This window comes from Aedes aegypti, chromosome 1 (genome assembly GCF_002204515.2).
Source record: "Aedes aegypti strain LVP_AGWG chromosome 1, AaegL5.0 Primary Assembly, whole genome shotgun sequence".
NCBI lineage: Eukaryota > Metazoa > Arthropoda > Insecta > Diptera > Culicidae > Aedes > Aedes aegypti.
In genome coordinates this window covers 254824426-254838721 of record NC_035107.1, presented here as the reverse complement: position 1 = coordinate 254838721, position 14296 = coordinate 254824426, and the positions used below count along the sequence as shown (strand labels likewise).

The following is a 14296-nucleotide window of genomic DNA, read 5'->3' as shown; positions in this document are numbered from 1 at the left end:
AAGATTTAACAAAATTATCATTTTGTTTTACTACTACTGAAGAGTACGAATTAACGGCATCAGAGCTCAGCGAGCAATATAATAACGCGAAAACGATCCAAGGAACCCAAAAATTTCACTGTTTCATTCCATTGTCAGAAAATAACATTAAAGCAAAACTATACTCGAACTGTACTGATAATGATGCAAAAGTGTTCGATATTGTAAAAAAATTGAATAACAATAAATAAATAAATAAGTGTTAATAAAATGTTTTCATGATCTCATAACGCATACCCAAATCCAAAACTTTTAAAGTTTATATATAACATTTAGAAACTCATCGATCATACTCTAAAAAAAATATCCTGGTAAAAAAAAAATTTATTTTCGTGTAATCTGTTAATTCATTTTAATTTATACATATATACATATACATATAATATTTATACATATACATAATATTTATACATATACATAATATTTATACATATAATATACATAATACTAATGAATACATGAAAACGACTTGTTTAATTCACGCAAGGCCCTTAACAATAAAATCAGCAACAAACTGCGGTTCCCGTAATAATTTACACCGAAAAAAAAATGTTTTTTACTAAATGTGAAAATTGTGACATGTTTGAAATGTCATAACATTTTTGTTTATTGGTTTACCATCACCATTTTTATGGTAGATAGCTAATATAATGGACCGTTTTCCCTCAAAAAATTACGTTGGTATTCCGATAGGGTTTTGAGATATTTGAGTTTTTGTGTCAAAAATTATGTTTTTTAATGCAAAAAAATTTTTTTTTACTGTTTGTATTTTTTTTGGAATCTTTATTTAGTTGTCTAACTTTGTTTCTTTAGTTGTCTAACAATCGAACGAACCGTTTTTGCTGTGCAGCTTTTTGAATATTTTTGAACCATTTTCACATACACTCTTTTGAAAAGTTAGTCGTGACTCAACTTGAAGATTTGATATCGGAAAATGACGATTTAGATGGAACTGGAAAACTGTGCAAAGTTTCAGCTCAATAGAAAAAAAAAAAGAATTAAAAAATTTACCAAATTTTGGTGCTGTTGCTTGGAATCACTCTGCACTAAAAATCAAACACTATAAAAATCTTAGATAAATCTGTATGCCCAATGAAACTAGATTACTATAATATTTGGCTTGTGTATTATGAAAAATTTAGGAAATGTGCACATTTGTCTGAAAATTTGATAAGGTGTAAGATCCACAATATTTTTGAGAACATAAAGCCAATCTACAAGCATTACATCTTGTACAAAACGAAATTATGAACTCGGTATGCGCGTAAACAATTTACAAAAAAAAATTCGAAGGTTCAATCAACAGCTCTTTTTTGCAAAGCATTTCATGAAGATCTGATACAAATTTTAGAAATGCATGCAATAATTCCTTCAGCAATTCCTCCATAGATTATCCAAGAGATCCTTCAGGAATCATTCAAATAAAAAAAATTGTTGAGAAAACGATCGTAAATTTTACCAAAGTCGCTGGACAAGTATTCTCTAAGTATAACTCTTTATATTTTGCCTCGAGTCCCTTCAATAATTACTCTATATTATGTTGAAAGTTGCTGTTAAGTAAACTTATTTTCCGATACTATCTTAGATATTTGTAAACTTCTTCAGGAATTCTCAGTGGAATTTCCGATGAACATTTATTTGGCCATGCTTCTCTTTTCAGATTCATTCAAGAGGTTTCAAGAATGATCAATAACCAGGCGATTCAATGAGAAATCACTCTACAGCTATTCCCCCAAACATAACATATTGATTTTCTGCTGGAACTATAACAAAGTTTGACCAATATTTGTTCCAATCGAATCTTTAGGAATAAATTTAGTGATACAAATATCCCGGTGATATTTTTCCATGGCTTCTCTAGAATTCGAACACGAGTTCCTCTTAGAATTTATCTACAATTTTATTAGTCAGACTTCAAGGAATTGACGGGATTGGTGGTCTGATGGCTACCGTTTCTGCTGCATAAGCAGAACATCATGGGTTCAATCCTAGGCCCGTCCCTTTCCTCGTACTTTGTAGTTGTATATCTCTCACATGCTTCTATCTTCCATTCTTAATCTATCACACTCAAACTATTCGTTCATAGCAAACGCTAGAACCAGAGACGGCCAAGAAACCGTTTCCCTAACGCTTCCATTCTTTCTCACGCCTGATACATAGGCAGTCTGCTAACCACAAAAGCAAACCTCTCTGCCATGCCCTTCCCCCAATCCACAAACTCCCGCATGAACTGGCGTAGATGCAGTCGGACTCCACGGTCTACAGTGGGCCAGAATAAGTGCGACATCATCCCCTCCCCCTTCCCCATATTGGTCTGCATTCTGACGTGGCAGGCACCATTGTTACCTAAAAATAGAAAATCACCAGCACTTTAACACTGAGGATGCCTGTTAGTCCCAAGCAGTCATTCGGTTGGTTCCTTGTATAAGTGCAGCTGATCTGGCGATACTGGAGTAGCAACCACGGGCGGCCAATCAAGCTCAAGCTCAAGCTCTATTAGTCAGGTTTCAAGGAATCAATTCCTGCTTCACTTGTTACTGCTTGGATTTATCTAATACTAGATCCAAAAATATTTCGAAAAGGTCTTCAAAATTTCTCCAAGCAATATAAAAGGAATTCCTTAAACTTTTATTTCCGAGATTCTCCATAGAGTTAAATCAAAAATTACTGCAAGGGATATTGTTACTTTAATTCCTGGATATGTCTCTGGAAAAAAACAGGATGTGATGTGATTCCTAGTCTGTTCTAGTCTACTCATAAATCAGAAAATCTTAATGTACTTCCTGAAAATAAAAAATCAAGGTTGTTATTACGGGGGGGATTCATAGACACATTCATAGAGGAGTACTTGAACAATTCTATAAGAAATCAATGAAGTATTCACGGAGGAATCTAAGTAAAACATATTGGTTAAACTCATGGAAAGCGAAACTTTTTATGAACTTTAAGATTTTCTTAAATAGGTAGGTCCATGATTCACTATTATTAAGGTTGTTTTTAGTCAAATTGTTTGAATCTTTATAATAAGAAGCATTTTTATACGACGCAAATTGTGGCCAGATGTGAGTCCAATAGCTTGAAAAAAGAAGCCTGCCGAAATGAATCAAAAGTGCCGGAAGTAAAGGCTTGCTATCAGTAGGAATATCTGAGAAAATTTCTAGAAAAAAAACTAGTGTTATTGCTGGAATAAACGCTAGAGAAATTTGTCCTAAAGTGTTCTTGGAGAAACTGATGAAAATTCTTGTAACGTTGAGAGCAATAAGTAAACAGATCAAATTCTTGTTATTTTTTGAAAATCAAACTGGACTCGTTTCTCAGTCAATAACTAAATAAATATGTAATTTTTTAAATTTACTTTGCTTTAATTTACTATAATTTACTATTGTGAATAAATATAGGATTCCGAACAATCATACTTGTTTTAAATGGTTAATAATGGGGTATCTCCCCATAAAACTTAAACTTTTAAACTAAGTACGCGCTTCGCTAATGGAATTTTACGATTGAATGGGTCAAGCTCTACAAGTATTGGGCTCAAGTGACGATAATAGTATTACTCTTCCACAAACTTAATCAGGAACTGGAAAAAAACTAAAAAAACTAAAACTCTACTAAATTCCTAGTCAAAAGTTTTCCAGAATAATGCGCAGGATTCTCTCAGAACTCTATACAAATTTAGGACACAGTTCTCCTACAACCCTTTAACAATCCCAGAAGAATTGTGACAGGACTTACTGTAAGTATGATTCTATCATTTTCTTAAGTTTGTTTAAGGGTTTCCCAAAATACTGCTCATAATAGCATAATTATCATGGGCAACACATAATTAATGATTTCATTATTTTTAATCACGGTGCATTTTCAAACAATCACAACTAATAATGATGATATTGGGATTCTTATTTCTACCCGTGTCGAGATTGTAAAGTTCCGATAGTGTTAAGCAGCTTACCAGAGTTCCGCAATGAATTTCTTGGCAACTTCAGAGAGAAGCTCCTGTGAGCTTCTTCAACAACTTGTAGCACGCCAGCCTACGCGTTTTTCGAGCTTTAAAGTAAGGTGGCTTACGCGCCACTCCTTTCGGAGACCACCTACCAGTTTAGGGCTTGCCCGGCCATAGAGACTCCCACGACTACGATCGAATTAACATACTTGTTTTTAATTATGAATCGTGGTTTACGGCTAACCAGCCGAGTGGAAGTTTAACAACTACCGAAAAGCTAAACATTACATATAATTTGCAATTGGATTAGATGGACAAATTGATGTGAAGATTTGCGAAAAAGTTACACGTCTTCTCAGTGAGAATCGAACTCACGACTCCCCTAAAAAACAATGCGCTCTCGGGCTAGGCATTGGATATATATAGAAAGCGTTGTGTTTGGATGGGCATCTAATTCTTCCGAAAGAGGTGCACTTTGCGAAAAAGGAACACGTGATTTTTGAGCTGAAATCGAATTCAGGTTAACTTCTGCGTTCATGAGTCCTCTCATGGCGTAGTGGTAACGCGCCCCAACTAGAGATCGGGGAGTCGTGAGTTCGATTCTCACTGAGAAGACGTGTAACTTTTTCGCAAATCTTCACATCAATTTGTCCATCTAATCCAATTGCAAATTATATGTAATGTTTAGCTTTTCGGTAGTACGAATTAACATGCAAAATCTTCACGCAAACATTTATTGACGACTCTTTACTATTCGACTTTCAACAACATAACCTTTTCCATACATTCCGCCTACATTTATTCTTCCCCCATAGCTCTACAACATATATACAGCATAACATAAATTCATTTGCCCATTTTATTCTCCCTCTCTTCGCTTCTTGATTACACTAGCCTAGGCCTACTCTCTGCTTTCCCTTCTATCTTTCTACCTTTCTCTTGTCGTCATGGGGTGTTCATGTGCAGATGTTCATCTATGGACAAATGCATGAGTTCCCTTCTTGACGTTTGAGCGGTGCCGTATTATTTATGCGACCATGGAAACCAGTGAATTCAGCACCGCTCAAACGTCAAATTAGTGAACTCGTGCATCGGTCCATTGGGTGTGCGTGTGTGCGTGCTCAGGGTGACTACCGGCGCAAGCGCGGGATCTAAGGGTAGCCACGTGAATTTCTTGTATAGCCATAGTATAGCCATACCGACTCATAGGCTATGGTAGCGGGTCAAATCTGAGCCATGCGCATGAACTTACTTATAATCATGCATGTTTTTCGTACTCACGGTTTGATCAAACTTTCGGAGGGTCGCTTACGGGTACCGCGGTCGGCCGATCATTCGTCAATACATTTCGAATCTTTTGATATTGTTGGATTATCACTGGTTCTAACGAAAGCATAAGAATGAGGATTGAATATAGAGGTGGCCTACAAATTTACCAAACTGATTTCTGGAGAAGGCCTATCCCGAAACTAAGAGTGGGCATCCCGACCAGTGGATTACAATAGAGTTGTATCAGATTTTGTTACTCAGTTAACGCGTTTTATATAACAAAATTTCCTCTACATTAAACAAAATTGAATCAAAATATGTTTTAACTTAAACAAAAATGTAACTGATTATGTGTTAAATTTAATAAAACGTTTTACGTCAATGAAGGCTTAGTATAAGTCCAAAACATTTATGGAGAGAAAGAAATGTTACTTATTTTTATCAATTTTTTCTAGCAAATTTCAACTCAAAAAAATAATTTGAATTACCGTTTTGTCTCATATTCCGAACACTTTAGGCCAACAGTGACTTCAAATGCATCTAATTGGTAAAAATTAGCTGAGAAATGAAAATGTAAATAAATTTCTCATTTCATCGCAAAGTCTAACTGTTAGCTGTTAGATGTACCGATAATGATGTTAATTTAATTAGTTTTAGTATTGTTTTTACGCAAAACAATGGAACAATAATTTGATTCAAATTCCGAGCACTCTGTTAATTCTGTCACATATTCCGAACACTTTGTTTCAAATTCCGAACAGCACGAATAAATCGTATTCAAATGAATAATTTCGCAAATAAATTTATCTGAGCTTGTTCTACTGGTCTCAACTAGAGAATCATAACTACTATGGCGGTATAAATTATATTGGAGACGGTTAAATTGAATTGCAATTGACTGCCATTTCCTTGTTATTTGGTGACATATTTCAAGGAAACATTTCAACCAAATCGCCATACAAAAACGGAGTGTTCGGAATATGAGTCTGTTGAATTTGAGACAAAACGGTACCTTTGTTTTTTGTTGTTGGCAATCTTAGTCTAAATCTGCGAACGTTTTATTCAATTTCACCCGACGTTTCGCACATTAGTTGTGGCTATTTTCAAAATACGAATGGTCACACGTTGGGAAGTGTATTTATGTTTCAATTACCAGTCAGAACCCACAAGAAACAAAGAGTTGAAACAAATTTATTTATTATGTTTACTATTTCTCTTCTTTTACAGGTAAGTCCATACAGTAACATCGATTTCTTAATTATGCGATCATTAAGGTAAGTATTACACAGCAAAATTAACAGAACACATTCATTTTCACTGCGAAAATCATTATGATCTTCACCTGATACTGATTTAATGTTTGTTTTTATGAATAAAAATATGAGTTTAGAAATTTCTGTAAGAATTTTCTAAAAATATCAAAACGGAGCTTGAAAACAATGGCTATTTAACTGAGTAGATTTGTCATGCTTCAAATGAATATATGTAGAAGAATCGAATAGAAGTTCTTATTTATGATCATTTTTATTTGATCTCAATTGTTTGATACATTTCTATTTTAAGTAAAAGGTAAAACATAGATTACTTTTTACAGTTTAACCATGAGTGTAAGTTATTGGAAAGAACTTAAACTGTAGTCTAAAACCGTCAAAAAATGTCTGTTGCGAATGTAAATCGGCAAAAAAAAACAACGTCATAGAACGCCAGTCTTCCATACACGATGGACCCGGTCCAGCTTCCACCGAACGATCCAAACAGATATAAGTAAACAAACCACTCACCCCCTTTTTTACGAGGCTGGGATTCTCTGCAGAGACTTATCGGCCGAGCACGTTTATTTTTCCAAGCCGAGATTTTCCAGTGACGACGCACCTTTTGCTGTGTCCACAACAGTCACATGGTTTTCCAGCACTCGTTCTCTCACAAACGGTTCTCTCCCTCTCGGGAACTCTCCCAGCTGCTGGACCAGCTGCTTCGGGAAAATGGGCGTGAGTTCCCGGAGCTCTCCAACTCCAAGCCGCGTTTGCGAAACATTCCGACCGAAAGCGTTTTCCCATCCGACGAGAGTTCAGTCGATTTTCGTCGGCCGAGCTGAAAACGTTGATTTTCCTCAAACTCACCTTTAACGCTGTATTGTTGTTAGCAATCACCAAGCTGTTGAAAAGCTAGAAGCAAAAATTCCTACTTGCAGAAAACGGAACCCGGCAGAGGAAGTAAAGGCACGCGCCGCACCTTCTCTATCTCTACCTACTCGCTAATTGCTTGAAGCTAACGCGCGCGCGATATCTATCTCTCCGGCAACTCGCTTTAGTGTCTATCGCCTAATTCAGTTTCGCTTGGAATCGCTTGGATATTTAGCGCGGTCTTGGAGGGATCCCGAGAGGCAGCCTCAGCGGCAAACGGCAAACCGGAAGTTTTATTCATCGAAGCGGAACTACTCAGTCAGTTGTTTGCTTCCTGTTTTCTTCTGTTGCGCGATTGTCAATTTCTTGGAGTTTTGGGCTGGAAGTGGACCGGGAGCCAGATACCAGGGAAGAATAAGAGAGAAGAAGTCGCTCTAGGCGTGTCCTCCGGTGTGAAACTATTTGTGAGAAAACGGTAACAAATTAGATGGGAGTGGGATATTGACGACGTCGGAGTAAAAGTGTCGATGGTGGATAGTTAAGCAAAAAAATCAATCCAAAAAGAATGGATAAAGTGCAATTCTAAAGTGCTCGAAAGTTATCTTGAAACATCCCAACGAGAAAAGAAAGGAGTACTTCCTCAAGAATAACACAGTGAGAAAAATTCTAAGTAATCCACAACTGCGCAACTGGTTAAGTGCAAGCCGCAGACAACCTGGACAAACAAATCGCCTTGTGAGGAGGCGTAACAGCATCAGAAAAACGGCAATTGCAAGCATCATAAAAACAAACCGTCAAGAGCTGTGATTTTCCCGCCCCCTCGAGTGAAAAACGCTTCGGATTCTTGGAACGAATCACTTGCACTGTTGGCAGACGACTATTCGAGGACGGGGACTTAGACCCAGCTGAGGAAATACGAGGAGAAGCAGGAAGGATTACCCGGCCGCTTGAATGTAAGATTTGTTGCTTTATATGATTTTTCAGCTGATCAAAGCAGCAGCCATCTGGAAAATGGGTTTTTCAGTTTGCGCCGCTATGTACGTGTGTGGTTTGGTTTGGTACCTTCTTGGGTGAGGATTCGGGTCGAAACCGACGGGCACTGGATATATCTGGGTGCTCAAGTGATGTCTCTTGATTGTTGGTTATTCTGGACGGGGAATGGAAGATCAGTGAGTTTGCAGTTTTCGGTATATTGGATACTAGATTTTCTAATGCAGAAGAACCATCCTTACGGATTTTATGATTACTCGTGATCACATACTTGAATGAGGTAACATTTTTTTATAGAACGAACCTGTACCGAGTGGTTCAAATACCGTATTCCGGGATCAAATTGATCACTGGGGAAAATTTTATCATGCCGCTAACACATAGCAATTTTTTCCAAGAATTCTGAATGCCTCGTAGGTGTCACATACTTTTTATGTCTTCTAGTTTATTGATGTCCGATGATGATTTCAAACTGTTTTATTGAAAAATAATTAGTTTTGCATAGAAATGTACACAGCTTTTGAAGATGTAATCAACTCTGGTTGAAAAGTCAGTACTAAACAATCCGCTGGAGCTAAGCCTACATGTAAACTTAAAATATTTTAAATGTGAACTGCTGAACTCAGTTTTAAAATCTTACGGCATTACAAGCAAATAATAAATCTTCGATCTGTTTAGTGGAAAACCCAGATTTGGTACTATACCACTAATTCCACTAGAGTTTGTATCTTTTGACAGATACACGTATTCGTCCTCAAGTATAAGGCCGTCTTCAGTGTCGTGTACTAGACTCGACTAAAGTCGTTATGGAAATGGTATTATCACGGTATTGAAAATATTATTTAAATTAAAACAATTTAAAATACCTCTTTGATGCATTCGAATGCTTGTGGTATTGAACTTCAATTGAGAAATGTAATTTCAATACGAACATTTTCCATATATTATTGCAGAACTGCATTACCTGATCTACTTATCAGTTTGGTTGTTATAAAACATGCATGAGATATTATTTGAGGTATTTTGCCTCGCATACCTCATTCAGGTAGCAAGTATTGAAAATTATTTGGTATGGAATACCTCACTTGATATTCAAAAGCAATTTTATTTTTATTTTAGTTATTTTATTAGGAATCTGCAGAATATCAAATTTGTATTTATAATTTTCACAAGTTTTTTAATAGATTTTCCCAAATATTCCATACAAACTCGTCAGAACCCTGAATGAAAGCAATAATGCAAAAAATATGCCAAACCGTTGACCTGTTCTATAGACTACTCGTGACATACAAACACTATTCCATTTTATTGTCCACATATCCAAACCTATATCTGGGTTTAGGGACATTTATTCAGAAATTTATCCAAAAATTCTATCTATTTTGCTTTTGATTTTTTAAAGAGTTTTTTTTTTTACTAAATATTTTTACAAGGCTTCTTGAAATAAATCTTACATACACGCAAGACAAATAACGCAAATTCATTCGACCTTTAAATTACAATCTTACACCAGTTCATCTTAGGATAACTCTATCAAAAATTCTTTTGAAAATTTGAAAGTATTCCTTTCATGAATCTTTGATAAATTTAACTAATAATATTTCCAGGCATTTATTTAGGCACGAATTTTCAGAGAAATTCCATCAGGGATTTTCGGAGTGTTCCTTTTTGAAATAATCTTTTGATTATTAATTTCTTAATCTTTTCTTCTTTTAATATTATATCTTTTGGAATATTTCAAGAATTACTCACGACATTACGACCTTGTTTGTTGACATTGTTCATGCAGAAAATTCTCTAAAAAAATTTAAAAGAATACAATGAAAGTTTTTTAAGAGTCTCAGAAATTCCCCTGAAATTACGTCAGGAAGAGACTCAGAGAAATTCCTCGAAATATTGCTTTTTGGATTCCATAAAATGTAGCTTTAGAAGCAGTTCTCAAAAGAAAAGCTTTTTTTTGTAGATTTTTAGGAGTTTCTGAGTGAATTCATGTAGAAATCTCAGAATGAACTTCTGATGGTCCTTCTTAACCTTTATGTTATCGACCTCCGACAAGGCATTTTCAAATAGCTGCCATTCCGTAAATTTTCATTCGATTTTTTTTAAACCACATTCGGTTTACTTTAAAAATGTTTTAGTTATTTGACATAAATGGACAATGCTGAGTTCGGAACCATGCCGGAGATATTCCGGGTTGTACTGGGGTCACGAGGGTGACTATTTTTTTATTTATTGCAGTTACAACACTGAAGTTTTTATGTAAAACATAAGATAATGATCGATTGTCATCATTTAAATAAAATTTTAATAAGTGGACCGTTCCGGAACATCGTAGCCGGTTCCTCCAGGGCCCGTTTGGGGACATTTCCGTTTTATGTCCATAACATTTCGAATTCAAAAAGATCGAGACGTCACACGGTTTGTTTTCGACTAAAAACCGAAATGTCTTCAAAGAGGCCCTAGCGGAACCTGTGTCAGGTGCTCTGGAGTGGCCAAATCTATTGACATTTAGTTTATTCTTCCTTTATTGACGAATTCAAGAAGAGCCATCCTTATCATAAAAATAGTGTTCTGTGAAATTTTCAGCTTTCTAGGTGATGATTTAAAGGTGGCCCATAGACAATGTAGGTTTATATGGAAATTACTATAGAGAAATATTGAGAAATGTTCCAATCACGCTAGTACTGTAATGTACTGTAAACTTATTATCCCATAGTAAAAATTCATTCTTCAAACTATAAAAAATATATTTAATAAAGAGAGAAATTGAATCCGACGGATAGCAGAAGAGATATTCTTGAGTCTGTTTGCTATTATTTAGCTTAATATTATAGCCCTGCAAACATGTGCAAAAAGCTCAAACGAAATTTTCTCAAAAGGGATTAGTTTCTTCAGCAACATCCTTTTTTAAGGTTTGAAGAATGAGTTTTCAATATACGTTGATAAGTTTCTACTAGCGTGTTTGGAACATTCCTCAAAATCTCTCCATAGTAATTTCCACATAAACCTACATTGTCTATGGGCCAGCTTTAAGGTGAAGATGAATCGAAGCCAAAGTTCAAATTTTCAAGAGCACAGATCTGGAGAACCAAACATCCATTTGAGCTGAAAATCTAATCAAATGGTCACCACCAGCTAGTGACCAATCGATTAAGTTTTCAGCTTAAACGGATGTTTGGTTCTTCAGATCCGTGCTCTTGAAAATTTGAACTTTGGCTTCGATTCATCGTCACCTTAAATCACCACCTAGAAAGTTGAAAATTTCATAGAACACTATTTTTATGGTAAGGATGGTAAGAAACATATGGGAGATTGGATTTTCAAACATTTTAAAAATTTGAATCGCCCTAATGGTCAGGTACCCATACAAGGTTTACAGAGTTCACTGAATTTAGTTCCTCAATTTGAGTTCGACATGCGATAACCAGCCTAGTCCCTGAGTTGGCCGTAGCAAGAGCTTTTAAAGCAGCCTGACTATCTGAAATATTTCTTCACAATTAGCCTAACGTCAACTCTTCTCGTGAAGGAAGCGGTGTGGAAAATTTCCTATAAGGAAAGAAACAAGCAAATGTGAGATCACTCGGAGCAAGGACAATTGTGTCCCCATTCACCAGAAGCGGACACATCCAAATCAAAAGAATTTCAAATGAACGGAGAGAATCCATGGAATTTGGTCACAACCAATTCCCAGTTTGTGAGAATCTATGACAAAAGGTCGAAAGGACAGAAGGTCGAAAGACAAAGGGTCGAAAGGACAAAAGGTCGAAGAACAAAAATGGAAGGACAAAAGGTTGAAAATCTTTTTTTCAAAGAAGGAAAAACTTCGACTTTTTGTCCTTTCGACGTTTTGTCTTTCGACCTTTTGTCCATGTACCGTTTGTGAATTATAAAAAATGCAAAATCTGCGAATTTACATTCATTTGAAAATATGAGAAGATGTAGCAATTATCAGATCATGATTTATTATCTGATACATATCAATACGTCAACTCGTGACTGATTCTGTTCGAGCAGATAACACTTCTTCTCTATCAGATACCGTAATCCGGGGGCAAATTGATCACTTTTTCACAACTTTTTGTCACGATTTCCTTTGGAATTCAAAAATTGTCAAACTTATTTCGGTATAATCAGTACTTCATTGATCTCTATCAGTTTATGAAATTGATTTTTTATGAAATAAAATTTAACATTTCATAAAATTAGTTTAAATATCAAAAAATGAAAATGACACATTGGGGCGAAATTGATCACTATATAATGAAGCATATTTTAGAATGTAAAATTTCCCTTTCTTCTAAATTTTGGTCTCCTGAAACTGAAAATGTCAAAACTCTCACAACTCGTATATATCATCATTTTATTGCAAAATTAAATTTTGTAAATCTGCATAATACGCCTAAATGTTTGCAATTTCCCTTTAAATAAGCACGTTATTCAACAATAAACGGTTATACGACAAAAAAAAACTATTCTTGTAATGCTGTACGATTTCAGAAATGAGTTCAGCACTTCACACTGAAGCTAACACAACATTTTTAACACTCAAAGTTTACATGCAGGCTTAGCACCAGCGGTTTGTTCAATACCAACATTTCCAACAGTATTGCTAACACCTTCTAATACTGTGAATATTTATATGCAAAACTAACCTTAATAAATATTAAATAGTTTAAAATCATCATTAGACATCTATAAATTAGAAAACATTGATTGTCTGTGATGGCAACGAAGTATTAAGCATCCTTGAAAGGAAATGCTATTTGGTACCGACCTGCTCAAAATCTCCCCAGTGATCAATTTGCCCCGGGGTTACGGTACCATGAAGGTTGGATCATTTTCTATAATAAGTAATTAAAGATTTGTACTACTCAAGTATTCCATCAGACTGAAACTTCTCAAATTGATAATTGACCTGCTCCAGATAATGTGATGAGTATCCAGCCCACAATCAGTGGATGGCCGTTTGTTACGCAGTGTATGACCACTCGTTTGAAATCATCCGTTGAGGATGATTCATCATGTGGTAAATATACAGAATGATAGACGTATTTTCTATTGACGTCACCAACAGAAATATCTATCGTGGCAGCACATACATCTCTGTTAGCTAACTAGAAATTAGTGTAGCAACGGTAGCGCTGTTTACGAGCACGCATGCACGACGGGGCATGCCACGCGAGTTTGCCATTTCATGTTTGCTGGAAGTAGCAAAAACTAAGCCCACAAGATTACCTAGATAAAATTTCCCCTTACGAAAGTAACGTTCTCGAATTAGCACCACTTCAGCTGTACCATTTTGCATGATTGTACCGTTTGATTCATATTACGGACACTAGAGGACTAATTGAAGTATAACTCATCCAAAAGCGAATAAAACAAATCATTCTGTATGAATCATTCGCATTATCGAACCTTCAAAACACTAAACTTTCAAATGGGGAGTGAAGACATAAATAATTTGAAATAAACATAAAAGTGTGTCCTTTTTTTGATTCTTATTCCAGACGGTCCCTTACTTTCCTCTTTTTTTTTCCAGACACATTGATTCGAATTCCGGACAGCTCATAAAAGTTGCTGATATTTTATGTTGAAGATTGATCTAACCGATTGATTAATTGAATCTAATTTGAAGGTTGATTTAACACTATCCACCGCAGCCATTACCCAAACTAGGCATGATTAAGTTATTTGCAATCTCAGCACGAAATAGATCAGCAGCGAAAAACCAGATCAGTATCTCTTAAAAGTCGTCAAAGGCGAAAAGCACAGAATACACTGTGTAAAACGCATAATGTGAAACCATAATAAGGTGGAAATTTAAACTAAGTTACAACGTATTAATAATCCCACCCTTATTTCGCCTCAGGCTTGAGACTAGACAAAAGCAGCCGACTATCTCGGAGAAACACAAAGTCGTCTGCACCATTGC

At 35.7% G+C, this 14296-nt stretch overlaps 2 protein-coding genes across 16 annotated transcripts in view; both read left to right on the top strand.

Annotated features, from left to right (window-relative positions):
* The window catches only part of LOC5576365 (bone morphogenetic protein 1), a 540800-nt gene that overhangs the window by 196099 nt on the left and 330405 nt on the right, over positions 1-14296 (top strand). The gene's annotated exons all lie outside the window — the stretch shown is intronic.
* The window catches only part of LOC110674084, a 112458-nt gene continuing 105499 nt past the window's right edge, over positions 7338-14296 (top strand). Inside the window, exon 1 of the mRNA XM_021837572.1 lies at positions 7338-8327. The gene's annotated coding sequence lies outside the window, so the exon portion shown is untranslated. The remainder of the gene's footprint in view (positions 8328-14296) is intronic.